The following is a 24,162-nucleotide window of genomic DNA, read 5'->3' as shown; positions in this document are numbered from 1 at the left end:
TGACTGTGGTGGTGGCCGTATATACTAACACATATTATAAAATTGCATAAGACTAACACACACAAATGAGTCTCTATAAGACTGAGAAAATAAGATTGCCGGATTTTGTCAAATTATGTGATGTGGTGTCAATGTCAGTTTCCTGGGTGTGATATTATACTATAATTTGGCAAGATATTAACATTGGTATAAACAGGGTAAAGAATACATGGTATATCTTTATTATTTCTTACAACCGGATGTTACTCTAAGGTGTCTCCAAATGAAAAGTTGAGTTAAAAATTATGCAATACATTTTATTTTTTAGAAGTGGAGCTGCAGTTAGGGTAAACTAGCTCAATGTATTCAAGGTCTATATATTTCAGACTCTTTCCTAGTGTTTAATCTGATTTTACCACATGATATCAGGGAATACTACTTCATATATAATAAAGAATCTAAATCCTTATACTATAAAGTAGACATCTGTGAATTTCTGCTTCTGGTAAAGAGGAGTGAGTTTCTATCACACTGATTCTTCTACAAATTTTGGAAAAAAAGTAAAAATAAAAACTAAGTTCTCTGGATTAGAAAAAAAACAGGTGGATTTTGGACTACATATAAAATTTGGAACAAGTTCATTTTTGTAGTCACAGTAGTGGTGGCATAGGCAGCTTAAACACTGCTAGAAAATTTTTTATCTTTCTGGGCAAAGGAAATAAGGGGAAGAGCTCGGAATAATCTGTGTGATTAAAAAGTGAGGAAAAAGAATTCGGAGAAGGGAAATAATTAGTTAATACACACACATACTCATATGAATATACAAATATAAAACAATATATACATATATTTATATTTATTTATGTAACAATATATACATAAATATTTATTAAATTTTTTAATATAAAAGTATATAGTCTAGAACATGCAATCTAAAAAACAAATAATCTAAACCATAATATATTATATAATATATGTTTATTACATATTATATATAGTTATATATAATATATGATATATTATATATAGTTATATATAATATATCATATATTATATATAGTTATATATAATATGTTTATTATATAATATATAATGTATAGTTATATGTGTGTATATATGTATGTGTATATACATATATGTGTGTGTATATGTATATACATATATATGTGCACGTATATATATACATATATGTATATATACATGCACATATATATGTATATATACACACACATATATGTATGTGTGTGTATATATATATATGTATACATATATATATACATAAGCCTCTGGCAAACCACCGAACCAAGCTTGCTTGCATGAGGCCAGCTGAAACTATCTCGAAGAAAAGACAAAAATATGAATTGAGACTTGAGCATTGACCCATCACACTGTGCATTTCAGCCTACCTAACCAATTTAATTGCCTGATAAAACTGAAACATATAACAAAATGTATTTTCTCTACAATATAACACTTAAAATGTGCAGCATACAATATAAAATTATTTACTATATTAAGGGCCAATAAAATATAACACATCTGTATTAGCAGGGTGCAGTGGTGAGCACCTGTAGTTCCAACTGCTCAGGAGAATATAAACCATATTGAGCCTGGGCAACAAAAAACAAGACATGAAACCTTGTCTGTACAAAAAAATTTTTTAAATTAGCTAAGCATGGTGGCGTGTGCCTGTAGTCCCAGGTACTTGGCAGGCTGATGCAGGAGGATCTCTTGAACCCAGGCTATCAAAGCAACAGAATAAAACCCTGCCCAGATGCCCCTTGACTTAAGATGGTGTTACTGCTTGATAAATGCATTGTAAAGTCTAAAAAGCTTTAAGTTGAACCATGGTAAGTCGGGGATTGCCTGTAATAACAACTGTATGCATTCTCTTTAAGAAAACAGAAGATGTAGAAGCAATCCCTACTCATCTTATGAGTCCAAAATTGACTTAATACAAGAATTATATAACAATATTAAAACAATAAAATAAATTCGTGGACCAATATTCCTCATAATCATAGACACAAAATTCTCAACAAAACACAGGTGAAACCAGAAACTTAGAGATAATGCATGATAACTATTTTCGTGTATACAAGAAGAAATATGAAGTTAATTTAACAATCAAAAATAAAATTTTGCATTTTGCCATAGTAAGAGGATAAAAGAAAAATTTATTTCTATAGACACATGAAAAACATTTGAGAAAAGTGAGCAACAAATGTTTATTTCACAATAGTGAGAATACCCATGTAAGTAGTTTTAGCAACCTAGGAATAGACAGGACTTCTTGAACTTGGCAATAGATTTCTACTAAAATCTTACAACTAACGTCATGCTTAACGGTCAAATATTTATTACTTTCCTCTAATATTAAAAAGTCAAGAATATGAACTCTGAGCATTTGATTCACAATGTACTAAAAGTCCCAGATGTTGCAATAAGGTTAAGGGAACAAAGGCATAAAGAGTAGATTTTAAAAATTGAATTTTTTTTTTGGCATATCATATGAATTACTTACATAGAAAATCTTTGGAGATCTTTAAGAAGTACTTTACAGACACATCTCAAAATAAGACATACATGTGGCAAAAAAAAAAAAATATGAAAAAATGCTCAACATCACTGATCATTAGAGAAATGCAAATAAAAACCACAGTGAGATACCATCTCACACCACTCAGAATGGCGATTATTAAAATGTCAAAAAAAAAAAAAAAAGAAAAACAGGTGCTGGCAAAGCTGTGGAGAAAAAAGAACGTTTTTACCTTGTTGGTGGGAGTGTAAATTAGTGCAACCATTGTGGAAGACAGTGTGGTGATTCTTCAAAGATCTACATGCAGAAACACCATTTAACCCAGCAATCTCATTACTGGGTATATACTCAATAGAATATAAATCATTCTACTATAAAAATACATGCAGATGTATGTTCATCACAGCACTATTCACAGTAACAAAGACATGGAATCAACCTAACTGCCCATCAATGATAGACCAGATAACGAAAATGTGGTACATATATACCACCATGGAATACTATGCAGCCATAAAAAAGAATAAGATCATGTCCTTTGTCAGAATGTGGATGGAGCTGGAAGTCATTATCCTTAGCAAACTAATGAAATAACAGAAAATCGATCACTGCATGTTCTCACTTATAAATGGGAACTGAATAATGGAAACACATGGACACATTGGGGGGAACAACACACACTGAGGCCTTTTCGGAAGGGTTTTGGGGGAGGGAGAGCATCAGGAAGAATAGCTAATTGATGCTAAGCTTATTACCTAGGATTAGGCTTATTACCTATTACCTAGGTTTATTACCCAGGTGATGGGATGATCTGTGCTGCAAACCAACATAGCACATATTTACCTATGTAGCAAACCTGCACATCTTGCACATATACCCCAGAACTTCAAATGAAGGTTGGTCCAGATGTAATCTGGCTTACGCCTGTAATCCCAGCATTTTGGGAGGCCGAGGTGGGTGGATCACCTGAGGTCAGGAGTTCGAGACCAGCCTGGCCAATATGGCGAAACCCCATCTCTACTGAAAATACAAAAATTAGTCGGGCACAATGGCATGCCCCTGTGATCCTGGCTACTCGGGAGGCTGAGAAAAGAGAATCGCTTGAACCACAGACACGAAGGTTGTGGTGAGCGGAGATCACATCACTACACTCCAGGTGACAGAGGGAGACTGTCTCAGGAAAATAAAAAATAAATAAAAAAGAAAGAAAGTTGAAGAAAAAGAAGTACTTTAACAAGGTAACTTAGACAAATTGTAGATGTAAGGTTAATGTGTGGAAATTAATTATATTTCCGTATACTAGCAGCCAAAAAATTGGAAAATAAATTTAGACAAATAATTCAACTTACAATAGCATCAGGATCCATCACATTCTTAGGAATACATTTAGCAAAGGATGTACAAGGCCTTTACACTGAAAACTATAGAATATGGGTGAAAGAAATTAAAGGAGGCTTTAAAATATTAATTAGATACAATGCAAAGTCTTCTAATCCATAATTCATAGAATATAAGAAAGGTTGGCAAACTACAGTTCATAAACTAAATCTAGCCTGTAGTCTGCTTTTGTAAAAAATTTGATTAGAACATAACCCTCTCATTTACTTACATTTTGTGTATGGCCACTCATACAACAATCACAGAGTAGAGCTTGTGAACAGATGCATGGCCTGCTAACCCTAAAATATTTTCTATGTGGCTCATTGCAGAAAACGTGTGCTGACCCCTTATGTATAAGATTATAATTATAATTAATTTTTGTCTTTTAGCCTTGTATCCTGTGATCCTGCTAAATTTACTTATTAATTCTAGTAGTTGTTTTGTAGATTCCCAGGGGAAGTGTTGACTCTACAGAGGGAAGAAAGGTATTAGACAATGAAGTAGCTACTGCACTTAGGAAACACATTTCAGTGGTTTCCAGAAGAAGATGTGTAGGACTTGATCCCAGGTGGGTTGAACAAAGGGCAGTAGAGCATAAAGTTTCATAATGCAATATATATAAATATGAGGACACTCTCCAATGATGGGGGAGTTAAGTTTTTGATAAAGACCTCAAGAGATGGAACTAATGTATTGCAAGAACAAATACTACGCTCCTGGCATCCGTATGGGCATTAGTTCTCTGCTCCCAAGTTCTAAGTGATAATGCCATTAAGCCCATAAGAATGGTGCATATACAGTGTTTCTTTTTTTTTTTTTTTTTTTTTTTTTTTAATCACAGCTGAGGAACATGAAGCTTGGGAAGCCTGCCTTGTATAGAAAATGGTTAGCAAGCCTGTTCATTATTCCCAAGCGAAAAACTGTATCACTCATCAATGGTGTGCACTGTAAATGCAGCACTGTCAAAAGTCCAGAGTGCAAAGGTTTCTAAATCTGGAAGGAGTTCAGGTTACCACCTGCTTGAGCTTGGTCAGACAGAGCACTCACACAGTGTCAGGAAAAGTGAATTTATTACTTACAAATAGGCAGCAAGGATAAAAAGAAGCCTAGGATCCATGGCAATCTGTTTTTTCCAGGACTTGGGAAAGCTGCCCAGTGCAGATGGAGATCTGAGGGATCCCAGAAAGCTCTGCTCTGGGATTATTCATCCTGGATATAGCTAAAAACTCACTGAGCTCAATCAAGGATTGTGCCAAACATCCTGTTCCCAGAGGAATGAGGACTCATTCCAGATGGTTCTGGACACTTTATCCTTTTCTAAGGATGTTGCATTCTTGGAACATTCTGCGGTTTCTACCAACAACTGCAAGAAGAGGGAAAAAGCCAGGGTGGCCAAGGCCATCTGGGGACCTATTCTCCTCCACAGAGTAAACAGTGGTCAGAGACTTGATTTATCATCAAGAGCCTATAGAAAGGCTCAAGGCCCATGTGAGTTTGCTCTGGGTTCTGTGAGAAAACACTATTTACGAAACGACTTAAACAATAGATATTTATTTCTCACAGTTCTTGAGTTTGGAAGACATTAATTTTGAGGGGTGAACAGTTCAGTCCATAGCAAAGCTCATGCCAGATTGCCTCTTCTAACACTGAGAGATTGAATAATATAATAACTGAAAAGTATAACCCTGGATTTAGCAACTATGAGGCTAGCAGTAAATTTGGAATTAAGTTTTCAGTGGTGTGTTGTAGGTAGAAGTCAGATTAGAAGGGAGTGAGATGTAAGTAGGAAGTTGAGAAAGTACAGACAAAACACAGCTTAGAAAATAACTTCACCTCCAATGAGTTCATTAGTGTTAATGTATTCATGGTGTTAATTGCACATATTTTTGCTATTTTCTAAGATTATTTCAAAGTTATAAAGAATCTGACTTTGACTTATTGTCATAATTCTAAAAGCTTTGATGTGAATATTATTTACATTAAATGAAGCTTACTACATTTTGCAGTACAACTCTAGACTAGATAGATAGATAGATAGATAGACAGATAAAAAGGTAAATATAAACATACACATGTATACATAGTTCTTTGTTATTGATGTTGTTTCATTTGATAAACATAGTATCATTTTGTAATGACTACTTGCTTATTAAGACCATTTAATTAGGACAGCAGGACAACTATCACTTATTGAATGTCTTCTCCATGCTACGATTAACATGTTTATCTCTTTCAATCCTCATAGCAATCTTGTGACATGGATGCTTTTAAATTACCATTTTATATACCCATTATTATGTGGGTGAACCTTACTTTAAAGCCCATTCTTCTGATTCCTAGTCTAATGTTCTTTTCCCTACAGTATACTGTCTTAGAGGAATAGTTATGGCTTATATACTTTAGCACTAAGGAAATCAACAAATTTAGGATTCAGAAAGGAAGAGGTGGAGGAAAAATGAGATCAAAGACCACTGTAATGGTATTCTCAGATGCCTGCCACTTTAATCATTGAGAAAAAGAGGAAAATACGTAGATTATATTATTTTTACTTTTTATACAAAATAACATGAATAACTTTAGTGACAAACTTTCTAGAACTCAAATCTGAGATTCAAGCAAAATGTGTCACAAAACTCTTTACTAATGAAGATACTGTTAACTTCTCAGCATACAAAGGTGATATGTGACACTTTTTAATGATGAAAACCTCTGAATTTGAAATAGCTGTTCCTCAATTTAATTAAAAGGAATCTTTCCTAGACCTGTGAAGGAACAGTCAGCAAAATAATTAGCCAATACATTAGCAGGACGAAAGATATTTTTTTTTCATTAGACGTAAGAAACATTAGAGCTTGTAACATTGCTAAGACAACTGTACCATTTTAAAAAGAGAATCATGGAACAATGCTGTTAATATTATTTCCAGAGTCTATATCAGGAGATATAATTGAGAGGATTAACTTCCCTCATACATTGCTGCTCTTTTACAGTGGTTATCTCATATACTGAGATAACATAAATTCTTATACATTGAGACAGTGAAAACTCCTATCAGAAAATTGAAAACACAGTGGTGCAGAGTACTCACTTGCAGTCAGACTCAACAGTGTTCAAATTACAGATCTTTCACTTAAAAGACATATATTATTTGAAATATTGCTTAACCCTTCTAAACGTCAACTTCCTCACCTTTGCAACGTATATGATAAATATTAACATGTTTTTTTAGGATAATGACAGTGTCATTATCATAGCAAATTGTATGTATAATAAAGGCCCTTTTTAAATAACTGTTAGGAGTGATTTAAATATTTTCTAGTAATGTAGATTAGAGAGTTCAGAAACTCACTAGAAAGCAGTCTCTAGACCATGCTTGACTCCTCCTGAGAGATAGATTGTTAAAAAAGCCCCCAAATAAAGAAAATGTTAAGTATGATACAGCAAGTTACATATCGATAGATGATACTCAACTTCTTTTGGCATGGCATCAGAAAGGAATCAAGGAGTGCTTAAGAGCAATGGAATTCTTTTAGAAGTCTCTATTTTTAAAAAGGTAGGTCAGCACAAATGACTTTTTTATAACTTGAGTAATGATTTTTCTTATTCTCTGTTCTGTACTGTCTGAAGGAAATTAGAACCATGCCTTGTCTTCTTGTTGTTAAATTAGATATATGAAGAAAACAAAATTTGGGGCTCTTTTAGAATATAATTTTCTTTTCTTTCTCTAAACTTTTGAAAACTAGAGTCTTGATAATAAAAATATTTTATAATTGAACACAATTAATAAATATCTCAAATACATTCAAAAACAGTCTGACATTTATGACATAGTATCTCCCCTGAACTATTCCTAGACTGAGGAGGTCATTCTGGATTAATATGAACTCCTTAAATCCTCAAGTCAAAACTGGGTTGGAATGATGTATTCTCTGTTTATTAGATTGGTATAGTCTTGCCACAGTATTTTGCTGTCTAGGAAAAATGCATACTAATCTCTATACTACTGATTAGAAAGGTTTGCTAGGTAGCTAGATGTGCCACTAGTAAAATCCTGTAGCGAGTGAATGTATGGAAAAGAACATATTCTCAGATACATTTTTGACTTAATGATTTAGATGGGCCCTTTTATCCCTCCTCATGTTGTATTAGCATACTAAAGAAGTAATATTGTATGATTCTTTACATAATTTTCTACCTTAGGCTACCTTGAAGGACTAATGTCCAGCTAATCAATGAACAAAGAAACACCAGGCTTCCAGTTTGATATGGTTTGGTTCTATGTCCCCACCCAAATCTCATATTGAATTGTAATCCTCAGTGTTGAAGGAGGGACCTGGTTGAAGGTGATTGGATCATGCGGGTGGATTTCCCCATTACTGTTCTCATTAGAGCGAATGAGCTCTCACAAGATCTGGTTGTTTAAAAGTGTATAGCACCTCCCCCTTCACTCTCTCTCCTGCTCTGGCCATGTGAATACTGTGCTTGCCCCCCCTTCACCTTCTGCCATGATTTTAAGTTTCCTGAGGCCATCCAAGCCATGTGTCCTGAACAGCCTGTGGAACTTTGAGTCAATGAAACCTCTTTTCTTCATATATTACTCAGTCTCAGGTAGTTCTTTATAGCAATGCGAGACTGGACCAATACACAGGTTAAATTGCTGACAGGGCATACGGAAATGTTCTCCTCTATCACTGAAAGATAAATGAAAACAAGAGAAGGAAGCAACTCCCAAATAGTAAGGAGAATGTGAGGAAAGTGAACAGCAAAATTGAGATGTTGGGTTACCAGTAAGAACAATAAAGAATAGCCACAGGCTCAGAAGAGACTTGAATCAGAGATTAGAGGTGATCTTTCTGCAGAGATCTGAAGGGACTACAAATTAGGAATCAGTGAGAAGAGATGGTAGGTTAAAAGTGTGGGAGAGAAATGTGCAGCAATTCCTCCCTAGGGAATGTCTATAGATTAGCTTTGCCGCCTGACATCACTGTTCACCCATGCATGGTATTTAATTCCAGGCAAAATCATTTGCACTGTTTGACCTTTACAATCGCAAAATATGCCTGGAGACATCAGGGATGTCTCATGGGTATTGATACCCCACAAAGTTCCTCTCCATATTGTTGCACAGAGGGTAGGGAGGGGCAATTATTAGCCATTGATTTATTCATTCTTTCTACAAATATTTGTTCAGGTAGTCTTGTAGATTTTGAGAATATAGAAGTTAATCAAACAATCAAAACCCTCTGGCATCATGAGTGAGTATTCTGCAGGAGGAAGGGAAAGAAAGCCAATAAATGCATAAATTGATACATTGTATATATTGTATGTATGGATATGTGGTATGGAGGATATGAAACAGGCAAGAGGAGTAGGAAGTGTCTGTGTACCTGTATATAGTGGGAAGGGGGTCACAGTCAAGTAGAGATACCTTAGGTAAAAGTGCAACATGACATAATTATCTGTCCATTCAGGGAGATTTCACCATGCTGTTAAAAACTGTCTATGTAAAGACAGAAACATTTAAAAAATAATAATCTTCGTGGCTGTCTCACTAATTTGTCATTCTATGTCAAGCTACTGTAATTTTTGTACATTAACCTCCACAGGTGGGAACTAAAATAATATGTTACTATGACCAGACTGATATAACATTTAAATAATTTAAAATTAAATCAATTTTATGCTTTAAAAAGTTTTCTTTTTACTCTTTGTAATTTAAATAAACTTTTCTTTGAATATAATAGAAATCTAGTTGGAAGATAAAATCAATTTCAATATGCATATAATGAAGAAAATACATCAGTTTGTTATGGCAAAATTAATTTCCCATTGTATAAAATGTTAATAAACCATAAAACTAGGAGTAAAAAACTCTAGCATTTTGATCTAGAGTTTTGATCTAATGATTTTGATTTACTCATTTTCTACGGTTCTTTGAATTTCTCCAATATATGTATATTCCCCAAATTATTCTCTTAGATGCCATTTATTTTTTAATAACAGTACTTAAAATGTAACTAAAGAAACAGAAAACTGCTTACTGAAATTGCATTCTTTTTTTGAAGTTCGATGGGAATATAACATTTCAGCAAATGATAGAATTAAATATTTTTGTGTCTCTAAATTTAAAATGTCAGTAGAAGCCTTGGCATTTAAACACAAATAAGATAATAAAATACTCAAAGCATAATCTTAATTGCTTATGATTTAGATAAATAAAATTTGGTGGGAATAAATCAAAAAAGAATGCACAATATTGAAACTTTTGAGTTGGATAAACGAATAATGACTAATCCTGAAGCTTCTACATCCTACAATATCCAAGGATTATTTTGTTAATTTAGTTTGCCTTGTTAAAGTATAAATTTCTTTCTCCAAAATCTACTTTCCAACCTCTCAATCTCCTGAAAACTGGAGCAAATCACCCCCTTCCTGCATTTCCTACCTCCAGTATTGAAGATGAATCAACAAGTACAGTTAATGGGGAGCCCACTTTCTATGCCTCAGTATCCTATCACAGCTAACTTTCTGCAGCCTTTTGAGAAACAGGTTCCTGCATGTTCTGAGGACTACATGCTTTCTACAGATTTGGTCCCAATTTTTGGTCAACAGTTTTATGAATGTCCTGGTAAGCTGTCTAGCTCTCCACATCACTAGAATTTGACTTTGTTCTTACCAGTTTCCCTAAGTTGATTAGATATCCATTCTTAAATATCTATCTTGGGTCTGATGCTTTTATATCACCCGACATGCCTTTTTAATGCAAGTTGTTTGCTTTATGATTTCCAAGTAGTGCGTCTTGTAAAGTCCTAGTCTGTTACTCTGTGAAGTCATCTTAGACCATATGTGTCACCTACCAACTTGCACTACAGTTTTTTATTAAATTATTTCCTATAGATGAAATTCTTGCTTAATTAACTGGGTTCTAAGATAGAAATTATTGTTTCAGAGAGCAAGAGTAAGTTGTAATGCCTGAACTCTCACTTGCACCAACTTTGGTTTCATAATGCAGAAAGTAATTAAACAACATATAATTAAATCTCAAGATATGACAATCCCCACCCATGCATACACATGTATTCAGAATTGATAGAATTCATAGAACACAAACACAATTACTTCTCTTATAATGGCTTTTTCAGACATCAGAGAGCATTTCTCATACAGTCTTACGGATTTCAGCACAGGTATTGTGAGTTTATCATACAGATGAAAAATGCTATTATATGAGCACGTTCTTTGTGTTACTAGTCTTTCCAGTGCAGTTTCTCTTGTGGGACAAAAATAACTTGGATGGTTTTAAAAATTAAAAATCTGAACCAAATAACAAGGAAATAAGACAATACAAGCCAGGAACAATATTTTCTTAAAACTAACTATCTTCCTGGGTTTTAATTGTATTTTCCTATCAGGTAATACGCATCCAGCGAGAATCCATAATAGGTATTTCAAAGAGAGGAAATTTAATACAGAGAACTGATTATATAGATGTTGGAAGTTGAAAGAACCAACAGAGTAAGTGGAAGAATTTCGGGATTAATAACAGCAAGAAACAGCTTAAATCACCACAGCTGAAGAAATCAGAGATGTGAATGTTGTATTTGGGGATTTCTTGTGGTCCTTGTTAATTAGCTTTCAAATGGGTGACTTTTTCCCTTTGATTCAATTTGTGTCAAAGATGAGCCTTAGACATAATGTGATATTCAAGTGGTTTATTACAGCAACATTCTCAAAAGAGGGACTGAAGGAGGAGGCCCGTGGTATGGGCCAAAAACAGTCAGGTAGATCTCTGTCCGAAGACTATTCTCAGAGATTAGGGGATTCTTCTTCCTTTATTATATCTGTGTTAATGCAGGGTCAGTTACCAGGTGTTTCTTTTAGAAAGGTAGTTTAAGCTATTGTTGTAAGGGCAAGAACCTTTGTTTCAAGGTTTATGAGAATTCTATCTGTGCTGAGGTGGTCTTGTCTCCTGGAAATCCCCTGGCCAGGTTGCATCATACTGCTAAGTGACACATGTAGACACTTTATCTTACAGACATTTTATGTCTCTCATGGTATTCTCCAGTGAGGTTCCCACACATTTGTGTAGCTGCACATGTGGCTGGTGTTTGGATTTCAGGAGGAGCCACACTTAGGCTGGTGCTCAGACCTGTGGAGGGGTAGACGCTGCATGGCTGCTTCTCAAACTACGGAGATAGCTCACTGTGATGGTACTAGAGGTACAGAAGGAAACCGGAGTTCCCTGGAACGGTAAACCCAACTCTGTTTCCCTCCTCTCATCTATCAGTCATTTCCCAATGGCTCCGTGGTCAGATTCTAAGAGGAAGTGGGCTAAAAGAAAGCTGGAGATACTATTCACAGACTCCCAGGCCTCATAGCACATAGCAGAGTATAGAAGGGTGAGGGAATGGCTGAGAGGCAATATGTGAATAATCAACATATAATCAATACTTATCTATAATATGTAAATAACTGACATACACATTTTTCAAACAATCTATCTCTCCAAATACTGAGGCAAGAAGTTCAAATCCCATAGCTTGATGTACAGAAATTTAAATCATATGGTTCTCAACTATTTCTTCATTAGGTACTTCCACTCTTATGATAACTTTATCAAGGTCAAATTTTCTTTATACACATTTTACCTGCTGAGAGAATATTAGATATCATTAGAAAAGAAGCCACTAAAATAGATAAATTTACAAGTAACTCATTTAGATAATTTAAAAATAAAATTTGAATTCACCACAGAATGTCATTTTTTTCAATTTTTAATTCAGGAAGTAAAATATAAATTGTTTTAGCTATTCTTCAGTAAAAGTAAATCAAATAGCTTTTGAGTCTAATTTCATGTACAAATATGTTAGTTATTTCCAAATAAATTTGTCTTTAAAATAATTTATGTTGTAGTAATTTTTTGAAGTACTTCTCTAAGGAAATAAAAAACAACTTCAAAATGCTATGCACCCATTTCCTCTAATTTAAAGGATCAAATAAATTGGTTATTTCTGCAGAGGAGTTATTCAAATTATAAAGTGTCTCTCATCCCACTGCCTTCAAAAATCAGTGTGCTGTTGCATTATTCAACCAAGGGGCATTTCAACACATTAGCAGTTTAAATAAGAATAAAATCGATTTTTATAAATATTCCAAACTATTTGATTACACTGTTGGAAAAGACTTGTAAACATTATGGATTATGATATTTTGCTGCCATCTTCTGATGAAAATACTGTAGGAGGAAAAAATGTTTAGAAATATTCAAAGGAAATTTTCACAACATATTTTACTTGTGTTTGGGGATGAGATGCTGAAGGAATATATGGAACCAAGTTATGTTATTAACACACCTATAACTTCCTTACTGCTCCATTTCTTCAAACATCTTAGGGCTATGGTATCTTACATCTTTTTAATATTTAAACAAGTGATTCAATATTCCCTGTGATAAATCAGAATATAAATAATTGGAAATAGTTATGCTCCCTTTTAAATTGTTAAATATAAATATTGCAACACAATGATCTCTCACTTTATTTAATTGCAAAAAATAGCAGTGGGATTTTAATCTTGAGAATAATTAAATATATTTAATGAGAATACAGTGATCTTCAGGTTTATTGGCCTTATTCTGAATCAACAAACTTTAAAAATTTTCTTCTTTTTCCTTTTTCCTTTTAAATCTGTAATCTAAAGTAAAGACTTCTGAGACATTATCCGCTCATTTCTTAGGTAATTAAATTAAAATCCAGCTCTTGGTTCTGCCATGAGTTTACAATGTAATTTTATGCTAGTTGTATTCAGGCCCTTCAAGATGAGTTCAATATTTCTTAATTATCCATTCCAGAAGATCACACCTGTGAACTCCTGCATACACTTCTGAGGTGACAAAACAAAAAACAAAAACAACAACAACAAAAACTGAATCCCCCTCTTTATACTAAGTTTATTCTCAAACTTTTGCAGTTACAAGTTGAAATATAAGAAAGTTCATTTGTCTATAGTATAATTGGAATAGAAAACATTGTACCAAATGATCACAAGCTTCTGGCTGTTATACTCACTACTTGTGACGTCTTTAGTGTCTAGATAGTGCTCAAACTATGAAGTGGAACTAAATATAAAACTCATCAGGCCGGGTGCGGTGGCTTACACCTGTAATCCCCGCACTTTGGGAGGCCAAGGCAGGAGGATCAAGAGGTCAGGAGATCGAGACCATCCTGGCTAACACAGTGAAACCCCATCTCTACTAAAAATACAAAAAATTACCTGGGTGTGGTGGCGGGCACCTGTAGTCCCAGCTACTCGGGAGGCTGAGGCAGGAGAATGGCGTGAACCCAGGAGGCGGAGCTGGCACTGAGCCGAGATTGCACCACTGCACTCCAGCCTGGGCAACAGAGCGAGACCCCATCTCAAAAAAAAAAAAAAAAAACTCATCAGAAATGTTGAACAGTACTCTTTTAGGCACCCCTTCTTCTTTGTCAGCTTTACCATTAGACTCTTCTTCTAATTATGTTCTATAGTCTCCCCAATTTCTCTTTAAATCCTAAATATTTAAAAAGTACTTAATATATTAATTTAAATTTAATTCAGAAATCAGATAAGGTGCAGTGATACTTTTTCAAGTATCTTTTAATTTTAATAATTTTTGTGACATTTTGAAGACTTGCCCCTACTTGTGGGTATTACCTGCCTCTTCCACTGAAGCATATAGTACAGATCTTTCTTACTTTGTTAGCCTCAAGAAAGCAAAAGTGGACCAATGATGGTGGCTAGCACATACTGTAACATCATATAAATGATAAAAAGTGCTCCCTATAGACACATTTCATAAAAGCACATATTTTTTTTGGCTGATAGACCCCCCTCACCAGGAACCTGAGTATGGTAAGTGGAGCTGGAGGTCTTTGTGTGATGCTTAAACTGCACAACTATGTGGTGATTCTGATTAACGTAGGATTCTGAGGTTTCTGGTAGGTTACTCAGTTGAGTTGGTTCTTGAGGTGGGTTTTTATGGTATCTCTGCCTGTTGCTTCCTTTGTGCCCATCAATACAGTCAGAGTCAATGTGAAAAATTACCAGGACTTTGTTCTAGGCCACTTCTGTGCTCACTTTACCTTCCATCTTTTGGCAATCTAATAATCTCTTATATTCCCAATTATTCAATGGTGCAAATATGCCCACATATTTTCTTCCTAGTCTACTCAGCACTCCAGGCTAAAATGCACCCCTAACTTCCTGGAACCTGCACTTAAATGTTTCACATTCACCCCAAACTCAAAGTATCCAAAACTCAACACATAATCTTCAAGTCTAAACCTTTCTGCAATTTTAATGAATTGCCCTGTTATTCTTCTAGAAAACTGTAAGTCATCTTTGCTGCTTTATCTTCTCTCTCCAGAACAGCACACATATTTTCATCTCTGGTGCTGCTATCTCCATGTGCCATTCTCACTCTTTTTTTCTCATAATTGTGGCTTTGGTCTTCTGATTCTCCCGTGTGCCTTTGCCCATCTCCATTCTACCTTCCTCACTCTGTCAGAGTGTCACTTAAAACAGAGATCTGGTGGTGCCACTTCCCTGCTTAGAATTCTTCCAAGCTTCCCTACTGCTTGGAGCATGTATGATTGACCTTTATTCAATCCTGTTTCCACCACATTTCTCTCTATGACCTTTCTTCCTAAATTTTCTGCATTTCTCTCAACATCACATACTTTCTCACTTGAGAATATGCCAGGACACACAGTTATCTCAACAACACATCCTTGTATCTCATCAGTGCCTAGTTACTCCTCGGTTCTTAGCTGAAAAGTTACTCTTTGAGCCCCACATTAAAAAGTTTTCCTCCCAACTTCTCACTTCCCCTACCAATAATTTGCACTCCCCTATTATCTTGAAATTATTTGTTTGTTTCCACTTTCACCACTTAACATTATTTGTCTCCTGTGTCTACTTTTATAGGCTGTAAACACAAGGAGAACAGAGAACTTGTCTGCTATGCTTCTGACATCTTAACCATTTGACGTTGTGTCTGACACATCATACACACTCAGTAAATATGAGTTGATTATACTATTTATTCATATATTCATTCTCCATATTTTCATTTTAAAACTACTATAAACAAGGCAGTGTGCTATTATGTTTATGAACATACTTAACTGAATACAATATAAACAGGTAGAGGTTAGATTCAGTAAAATCTAGACGTGAACTGATAGGATCACATTTATCAATCCTTTATGCTGATTATATTCAAAGATACATCAATGTCATGTGATTATTTACAGCCCTACTTTGAATTTCCCATATGTTGTGGTGCTTCCAGGTGGCTCACGCCTGTAATCCCAGCAATTTGGGAGGCCGAGGCAGGTGGATCACGAGATCAGGAGATCGAGACCATCCTGGCTAACACAGTGAAACCCTGTCTCTATTAAAAATACAAAAAATTAGCCAGGCGTGGTGACACCCGCTTGCAGTCCCAGCTACTCAGGAGGCTGAGGCAAGAGAATTGCTTGAACCTGGGAAGCAGAGGTTGCAGTGAGCTGAGATCGCACCACTGCACTCCAGCTTGGGTGACAGAGAGAGACTCCATCTCAAAAAAAAGAAAGAAAAATGAAACCATAACCTATGGGAACTTTGTTACTTCCATAGTGACTATTGTGAAAATAATCTCTCAGAAAGTTACCTTCTAGTTTACATTCATTTAGCTCATTTAATATCAAGATATGGCAATATCATTTATTGACTAAAATATATTTCACAAGTTGGTGCTGACCTCTTAATTTCCTCTGTTTCCTCACCTTAATTATTGGCTATGTTTTGAATACCTTTTAAATAGTGTGCACTTCCAATTGTATTGAATGCAGGCAACTTCTTTACTACTGTTACGTTAAAACTTTGAAAAAGATGCTTAAATTGTCTCATAAAATATCATTATGTCGGCCGGGTGCCATGGCTCAAGCCTGTAATCCCAGCACTTTGGGAGGCCGAGGTGGGGGGATCATGAGGTCAGGAGTTCGAGACTATCCTGGCCAACATGGTGAAACCCCGTCTCTACTAAAAATACAAAAAAAATCAGCCAGGCATGGTGGCGGGCACCTGTAGTCCCAGCTACTCGGGAGGCTGAGGCAGGAGAATGGCGTGAACCCAGGAGGCAGAGCTTGCAGTAAGCCGAGATCGTGCCACTGCACTCCAGCCTAGGGGACAGAGCCAGACTCCGTCTCAAAACAAAAACAAAATATCATTATGTCTGTGATGTTGATAAGTTGAATTTCTGTTCTCAACAAAATTATTTTTCTATATGTCTTTTGAACAATACCTTCTATCTTTTATTGTCTGCTGACTATATTTAGTTTCATTATTAAATTCATAGTATTACAACTTTCAATTTTCTTCCTGTAGGTATATTATTTCCCAAAATATATATGAATATTTGAAAAATCAGTCACATCTAGTTATTCATAAAAAGTATAATAATAAAATCAATAGATTGCATGGTTTTATAAGAATGACTAAAACTTTGCTTATACTAATTAAAACGTTAGTTTAGGGTACCTAGATTATTTTATAACCATATATAGACATATAGGGTAGTATTAATAGATAAGATATCTACTAAATGAAGAAAACTCTTGAAAGTGTGAATTAGTAAACCATCTACTTTTCAGTAATGAGCTTTACAAAATTAGACTGAAATTTAGATGATAGAAATGGCAGGATATCCATAATATCCTGTGATTATAGCTAAAATGTATTTATTTGAGAAAATCTGTTACCAGTAGACTAAAATTTTTAATGTTTACTTATTATAATATGAGCTTGTTCAAACATTCGAAAATGAGGTTGATTCCTCAACAGATAATGATAAACTTATGCAAATCAGTCACATCATATAATTTAGCAGATTGCATTGTTTATTAAGAACTAAAAGGTTTAAATACATCAGTGCTCACAGAGTGACACCACTCTGCAGTGAAGGTAGTTCACAAAAATATTTTTAATCTATCACAGTGTACACTCAAATGTTCACATATACATTTTAATTTTTGTTTTTGTGGGTACATAGTAAGTATATATATTTATAGGGTACATGGGACATTTTGATACAGGCATACATTGCATAATAACTACATCAGGGTAAATGGGGTACTCGTCCCCTCGAGCATTTATCTTTTGTGTTACAAACAACTCAATTATAATCTTTCAGTTATTTTAAAACTTACAGTTAAATTATTAATAACAATAGTTCCCCTATTATCCTATGAAATCCTAGATCTTATTTATTGTTTCTAATTATATTTTATACTCATTATCCATCCCCACTTCCCACCCCCCAACCCTCTCAACCCCGACGACCTTTTCCAGGCTCTGGTAATTATTATTCTACTTTCTATCCCAACGAGTTCAAGTGTTTTAGTTAATAGCTCCCACAGAGAAGTGAGAACATGTGGTTTGTCTTTTCGTGCCTGGCTTATTTCTCTTAACATAATGACCTCCAGTTTTGTCCATGTTCTTGCAAATGATAGGATCTCATTCATTGTTATGGCTGAATAGTATTTCATTACGTATACGCACCACATTTTGCTTATCCATTAGTCTGTTAATGGACAGGAACTTACTTTGCTTCCAAATCTTGGTATTTGTGACTTTTATTCTGGCTTTTTATTGTAGCTTCGATCATGTTACTTGTTATTGGTCTGTTCAGCTTTCAGACTTCTTCATGGATCATCTTTGTCAGTTGTATGCGTCTAGGAATTAATCCATTTTTTCTCTGTTTTCCAATTCATCGAAATATAGTTGTCTATGGTATTCTCTAACAATCTTTTGAATGTCTGCAGTGTCAGTTGTAATGTCTCTTTCTTCCTCTATGATTTTATTTACCTGAGTCTTATTTCTGGGAGATTATAAAAAAATGTAGAATCGTGAATGCCACTCCAGGGGTAGCAAGTCAGAATCTGAATTTCAGCAATATTCTCAAATCATTCAACTGACAATAAAAGTTCAGAAAAGACTGGTGTGAAAGATTTGTTACTTACAGCCTCTATAATTCTGAACAGTTCCTAAACAACGTTGACTATTATTTCCTAACCTGTAAAATGAGATGGAATTAACTGCTTTGTATGATAAATATCTATCTGTAAAAAATTCTGCAATGTGGTATATATATATACCATAGAATATTAACCAGTCTTAAAAAAGGAGGAGATCCTACGAACTGCCAAAACATGGATAGAACTCAAGGACATTATACTAAGTGAAATAATCCAGACATTAAAAAATGGCGTGATGTCACTTATATGTGGAATCTTAAAAAAAAAAAAAAAAAAGATCAAATATAAAGAAATAGAGAATAAAATGGTCCCAGAGTAAGGGTAGAGGGAGGAATGAATAAATGTCATTCAAAGGACACAAAGTAGCAAATTTGTAGAATAAAAAAATCTAAAGACCTAATGTACAACATGTGAACTATAAATAATATATTCAGGATTTTTGCTAAACAGGTAGATTATCACTACTCTTGCTATAGGTAGAAAAAAATGGGTAACTCTACGTGTGACTTGAGGGTTATGTTAATTTGTGTCACTATGGTAACCATTTCACTACATAAATGTATCTCATAACCTATTGTATGCCAAATATGTACAATTTTTTTTTTCTTGAGACGGAGTCTTGCTCTGTCGCCCAGGCTGGAGTGCAGTGGCGCGATCTTGGCTCACTGCAAGCTCCGCCTCCCGGGTTTACGCCATTCTCCTGCCTCAACCTCCCGAGTAGCTGGGACTACAGGTGCCCGCCACCACGCCCAGCTAATTTTTTGTATTTTTAGTAGAGACGGGGTTTCACCATGTTAGCTAGGATGGTCTCGATCTCCTGACCTTGTGATCCACCCACCTCGGCCTCCCAAAGTGCTGGGATTACTGGCGTGAGCCAAAGGCAATTACCTATTTACATATCTTCTGTATCTAAAGCTGTCCAAATTCCTGCCCACATATGGACTGTGATTTTTATGGTACATTACTAATCACGTATAAACCATTATATCTTCTCTTTTCACTCTCTAGCGTCTTTTGATGAACAAATGTCTTTATTTTAGTGCAGTTATAAATATCAGCTCTTTTCTTCTCTATTAGCTTTTCTTTTTCTTTTGGTGACATACTTAAGAATTTTCTAAACAGATACCATAATGATATTCTTCTTTTACCTTTTAAAATCTTTGTGGTTTTGCCTGTCACATATAGTTCCTCAATCCCCCCAGAACTGACTTTTGTATTTTATACATGATTGATAATTTACATTCATGATACATTAAAAAATACATATATCAACGTGACTCATTTTTGATAAAGCCTGTCCTTTCTACACTAATCTGTCGTGCCATTTTGGTAGTCATTCAAATGTTTATAGATGGGTGTTTCTGGGCTCTATTCTGTTTTTTGATATGTTATACTATTCTTAGGCCAATACCACACTTTCTTTTAGTTACTGTAGCTTTGATTAAAATATCACTTCTTTTCTGATTAAGTAAATACACTTAATGTGCTCTTCTAGAGTGTCTTGGCTGTTATTGGCCCTTTAATTTTCCAAGTAAATTATAAAATTGTTCTTTAAATTTCCAAAAAGAATCATCAATGATTTTGCATAAAGAGGTTGAAAAAAATAACTGAGTCTTCTAGCCTCTGATGATGACATCATCCTTTGGCTAAAGTTTTTAAAATTATGATTTATGCTTTTTTATAGAAGTTTAACAGATAGTTATAAAGTTTATTCTTGAGTGTTTTTTATATTTTAAATTATATTTTATAAATGATTTATTTTAATTTAATTGTTCCTAATTTCATACCTAACATCTTAACTAAGCTCCCTTATTTTAGTAATCTACATGTGGAATATTTTAGATATTTACCTATGTGTATATATTTTATATGACAATGTACAATATATACAATAATTACATAATGCATTACTTTGCTAGGGTTTTCATAATAAGGTGCTATGGCTTATTAAGTTTGGGTAGCTTAAACAATAGAAATATGTCTTCTCATATTTCTGTAAGTCTGGAGACTAGAAGTTAAAGATCAAGGTCATAGTGTTGGTTTGTTCTGACGGCTGTTCGGGAAGGATCTGCTCCAGGTCTCTCCTCTTGGCTTATAGAGGACATCTTCATGTTCAAAAAGTGTTCTCCCTATATCTTCACATCATCTTTCTTCTATATGTGTCTGTGTCCAAATTTCCTTTTCTTGTAACCGCACCAAGTATATTGAATTAGGACCTGTCTCAATGACTTCAATTTAACTTAATTAGCTCTGTGAAGACCCTGTCCCTAAATATGGTCACATTCTGGGGTACCAGGAGTTAGAAGTTCAACATAAATATTGGCAGGTAGGTAAGGGTACACAATTTAGCTCACGACAGTTTTTTCTTTCTGATTCTTATATATTTTTATACACTTTTTTGTTGTATTGCCCTAATTACAATGCTCAATAGAAATAGTAAATTGGCCATAGCTTTATCCTTAACTTGTGAGTAGAAGCTATCAAATATTTACTATCATATAAAATGTTTGCTATAGATTTTCAAGGGTTATACAGGTACTAGTTAATGAGTTTATGAAACATTCCTCTTTTTCTAGTTTGTCAAAATCATTTCTTGTAAATGAAAATTAAATTTTTATCATTTGTCTGCCTTTACTGAAAATATCATGTGTTTATTTCCTAATGTTTCTGTTATTATAATAATTTACTTTGTTTTTTAAAAAATCATACAATTCAGCACTTTTGGAATAAATCAAATGCAAATCTATTGTTATTTATTATTTACATATTGTAATCTATTGTTATTTATTATTATTATTATTTACATATTGTTGTGATTGGTTTGAAAATATTTTGTCAGGGATTTTTGACTCTAATCTTATAGACAATATTGCCCTCTAATTTTCTCTTCTCTTAAGAAAAAAACATGTTTTTTGTATTGAGGCTACACTTTTCTATAAAACAAAATGACATTCTTACTTTCTTAACTAATTCCTCAGAAGATTTTAGCTTATTTTACATATTTATGTTTGGTAGTATACAAAAATAAAACATTATAGGCCTGGACGCTTGTTCGTGAAAGAAGAGGAAAAGAGAGAACGTTTGTGATTATATATTCTATTTCTTAATTTAATATAGTGTTATTCACATTTTCTGTTGATTCTATATCAATTTCAATGTATATATATTTTCCAAGATTATATTTATTTTATCTAAATTATCAAATGTATTAGTATAACATTGTTTATAATATGTGTAGCATGTATAATTAGTCTTTTCTGGTAATCTTGCATTTGCTATTTATTCCTTCTTTCATTTTAGCTGAGAATTCTAGCCATATACTTATCAATTTTAATGATCTACTTTAAGAATCACTTTTTAAAATAAATTATATTTTATATTTGTTTTCTATGTCACTACTTTCTGCCCTCAATATTTTCTCCTTTCCACTTTCTTTGGGATATATTTTCTGTTATTTTCCTATTTTCTTTGACTGGGTACATCGGTAGTTAATGTTTTTCAGGGGCAGAGGCTACTGTTTTCCAATTTCTAATTATTTGCTTAATTGAAAAAAAATATTTTAGCTTTATTTGTGAAGGCTCTTTTCACTTGGTATTGTTGGATTTGTTTTAATTTTTTTATTTTTTATTGGCATTTTTCTTATCCCCAACCCTTTTGATTGCCAGGACATTGAAAAATATCGTTGTGTTTTATACTTAGTGTTTATTGCATTTCTTGTAGCTGTGATTAAATGTCTTCACCAGTTTTGGAAAATATCCATACCTTTCACATATTGCTTTTACTTCCTATTTTTTTCTCTTCTGGAATTGCAATTATATTCATATGTTAGAAATTTTTACTTCATCCCATATGACTTTTATTCCCATTTTATATTTCTGTTTGTATCTCCATTGTTATCTATTTATCTCACATTATCTATGTTGGCATATTTTCTCCTGTTTTTTTTTTCCAATTTAATAATTCAGTTCTCAGTTTGGTCTAATCTCCTATTATATCCATAAATTATAGATCTTAATATTTATGATTACATTTTCAGTTCCAAAATTGTTTGCTCCTTTTTATTGTTTTCAGTTTTCTGTTGAAATTACCAATTTTCTCTTCTATTTTCCTGATAACTAGGCAACACGTTATTTTGATGTCTTCATTGTCTTTATCCAAAGTTTATCTATTTCTATTGTCTATTATTTTGCCTGATTTTCTACCACATAGTCAGGTCTCTTTATAGGTTTAGTCATTTTTGATTGAGAGCTGAATATTTTTATCTGAAAGTTGAGATAATTTGAGGCTTATGGTGATGTGCTATGCATTAAGGGAGGTTATAGGCTGTTTCACACAACTATCTAAAGATGTGCTTTCTTTATTATTATAAAGCTAGCTAAAGGGGTGCTTTCTTCATCATTATAAAGCACAGAGAAGCTATTCTCAAATATCTTAAGATTTTTTTAAAGTTAGGATTTTAATATTCAAGCTTCTGCATAGCTTTGCTTTAGCTATGACTCAGTGTGACACATTGTCATTGAATTTTCTTTTGTAAGTAATATATGAATTTTGAAAGAAAATTATCTCATTTACATAAAAGGATGTATTTAGTTTGAGTTCTGTCATTCTATTTGGCAATATACTTACCAGATATATAGCTTTTCTTTAGTCTTCTAAGAATTTATTTATTTTTGTCCATGTTTTAATTTTCCTTTTAAATGATGGGCATTATTTTAGTTTATCTCTATTTCTTTTATTGGTGACCTTAAAAACAGTCCATTTATTTACTCTTCACTTAAGAACTTTGCATATGAGAAACAATATGAAATTTAGTGTCATCCTTTTCTTCTGATTATCCTTATTAACAACATTTAATTTTACTAGGATATAGTCTTATTAGCTCTTTTCATTGTTGTCTTTAAAATTTAAGATACCCTTGAATATATTACATAATTGATTCGATTTTACAACCATATTTTGACCTTCTGCTTTGACATATAGGGAAATCGATATTATACAGTCTCTTATATTTTCTCTCTTTTGCCTGACTTTTATTAGTTACATTTTTAGTTTACCACTGTCTTCATAGTTATGGAAGATAAATTCTATTCAAGTTTAATCCTTTAGTTAAATTGATTTAATGTGTTTTGACAGTTATTATTACATTTCTAGTCCTTTGTAAGTTGGTGTCAAATTTCCTACTTATACCATTTGAGAAAATTTTATGGA

The sequence above is a fragment of the Pongo pygmaeus genome, chromosome 2, assembly GCF_028885625.2.
Source record: "Pongo pygmaeus isolate AG05252 chromosome 2, NHGRI_mPonPyg2-v2.0_pri, whole genome shotgun sequence".
NCBI classification, from domain to species: Eukaryota; Metazoa; Chordata; class Mammalia; order Primates; family Hominidae; genus Pongo; species Pongo pygmaeus.
Note: the sequence above shows the minus strand (reverse complement) of the source record.